This window comes from Penaeus monodon, chromosome 41, assembly GCF_015228065.2.
Source record: "Penaeus monodon isolate SGIC_2016 chromosome 41, NSTDA_Pmon_1, whole genome shotgun sequence".
Taxonomy (NCBI): domain Eukaryota; kingdom Metazoa; phylum Arthropoda; class Malacostraca; order Decapoda; family Penaeidae; genus Penaeus; species Penaeus monodon.
The window spans coordinates 7,015,594-7,018,093 of NC_051426.1; the positions used below are offsets into that span (position 1 = coordinate 7,015,594).

The 2,500-nt window shown below is 47.7% G+C and overlaps 1 protein-coding gene across 4 annotated transcripts in view; it reads right to left on the reverse strand.

Moving 5' to 3' along the window:
- Positions 1–2,500, reverse strand: part of LOC119598674 (lachesin-like) — a 145,099-nt gene that overhangs the window by 7,063 nt on the left and 135,536 nt on the right. The window lies entirely within an intron of this gene.

The window sequence follows — 2,500 nt, forward strand, 5'->3', positions numbered from 1 at the left end:
GGAGAGACTGGAGGTTAAAGTGGGTGGGAGATGAGGGATGGGTGGGGGGGATTCTTAAGTGGGTGGGTGGGAGGGAGGGAGGGATGGGTGGGTGGTGAGAGTGGGTGGGGGGGGCAGGGAGGGAGGGATGGGCTGGAGGGGAGGGCTCGACGGGAGGGAGGGAGGGATCGGTAGGCATGTGGGCGGGATCGGTGGGCAGAGGAGCAGAGGAGGAGAGTGGGCGGAGGTAGATAGCAAACAGGAGGGTAGACACAGGTAGAAAGGAGAGTTAAAAGTAGAGATGAAGGAAAGTAGAAATCGGCTGAGAAGAAGATAGAGGAGGTGAGGGTAGAGGGAAGGTAGAGAGGGTGAAGAGGGAGAAAGGAAGTGGAAAGGAAAAAAGAATAAAGGGTGGGTGATGGAGGTGGAGGTGGAGGTGGAGGTTGGATGGTTAGAGAGCAGAGGGGGAGGGGGAGGGGTAATGAGGGGAGATGGGGAGGGGGAGAGGTAGATGATGGCAGAGGGGGAGGGGGAGGGGGAGATGAGAGGAGATGGGGGGGGGTAGATGAGGGGAGATGGGGAGGGGATAGGTAAGAGGATAGTAAGGGATGGGGGAGGTGAAGGGGTGGGAAGGGGAGAGGGGAGAGAGAACAGAAATGGGACAAAGGAGAGGAGGAAGAAAGGGGGGGGATGTGAGGGTTGGGGGGGGAGGAGATGGGGGAAGAAGAGAGGAAATGAGAGCATTGAAATGATGGAGACCGAGTTGGGTAAGATAGAGGAGGAAAAGAGGATGGATAAACAGAATAAGAGAGAGAGGAGACGAATAAAAAAGGGGGGAGAGAGAGAGATTGGATAAAAAAGGGGCAGAGAGAGAGAGAGATTGGATAAAAAAGGGGGGGAAGATGGATTAAAATGAAGGAGGGTGGATAAAAGAGTAGAAAGGTTGGATAAAAAGCGGGAGGAGGATGGATAAAGAGAAAATCGAAGAGAGAAAGGTTGGATAAAGGGGAAGAGAGAGGTTGGGAAAGAGATAGAATAAAAAGATGAGAGAGAAGTTGGATAAAAAGGGAAGAGAGAGAGACTGGATAAAAAGAGTGGAAGAGAGGTTGGATAAACAGGGTGGGGGAGAGATCGAATAAAAAGATGAGAGAGAAGTTGGATAAACAGAGTGGGGGAGAAGATGGATTAAATAAGAAGAATACGAGAGGGAAGAGGAGGTGGGACGGAAGAGGAGAAAGAGAGAGAAAGAGAGAGAAAGAGAGAGGAATAGGAAAATGGAGAAAGGAGAAGGTGAATAAGAAAGAAAATGATAAAAAAGGATAAAAAAGAAAGAAATAGAGAATCTAATCTATATAAATAGAAGGAAGGATATTGTGAAATAGACAGTATACATAATCCCATTATCTATAAATTCATCTATCTATCATTTTTCTTTCTTCCCAATTCTGGCTGCTGTTGGAAGAGGAAAGATGATGATTATGATGGATGGGAGAGAGAGGCGAAGAAGGGGGTAGGGAAGGAAGGGGAGAGGGAAGAGGGAAGAGGGAGAAAGATAGAGAAGAAAGAGTGAATGGAGATGCTAGAAAGAATGCATACTGCGTGTGAGGACATAAGCACACACATACACACACACATACACACACACACAAACACACGCACACAAGCACACTGACACACACATAAAGACACACACACACACACACACACACACACACAAAGACACACACAGACACACACGCACACATACACACAGGCCCACACAAACACAGTCACACATACACACACGCACACACACACATACACACAAAGACACACACAACACACACACACACACAAACTCACACATACACGTACATATATAGATAGATAGATAGATACACCAATAGACAGATAAATAGATATAGATAAATATTCAAAGCAGGAGGGGCAGAATCGAAGAAAGAATCGAGTGGAATGAAATAACAAGAGAAGAAAAGAAGAAAAGAGAGAAAAGAAATTCCAGAAGGAGAGACGAAGAAGAAGAAGAAGAAGAAGAAGAAGAAAGAGAAAAAGAGAAAGGAATAAACAACAACAAAACAGAATCAAGAATCAAATTCCATCTTTTCACCCATCTTCCACCCCCTCCCCCCCCTCTCACCCCTCTTTCTCTCTCTCCCTTACCCCCATTCCACCCTTCCTTATCCTCTCCCCCCTCTTCCCTTCTTTCCCACCCTCCCTCCTCTATCCTCCCCTACCCCTACCCTCTACCCCCCACCCTCTACCCTCCACTCTATCCTACCCCCCCTCTCTCTCTCCCCTCTATCCTCACCCCCCCCCCTCTCTCTCCTTCCAAAAAAAAAATATATATATATATATATAAATAAAAATAAAAATAAAGAGAAATCGAGGGTGTGCTTCCCCATCCAATCTCTGCGGTTGTCTATACTGGTTTTAGAGTCTGTCTCGGCTCTTGACGGACGAGGCTCGGGCCAGATGTGACACGTGGGGGGGGGGGGGGGGGGGGGGTATAGGGAGGGAAGGA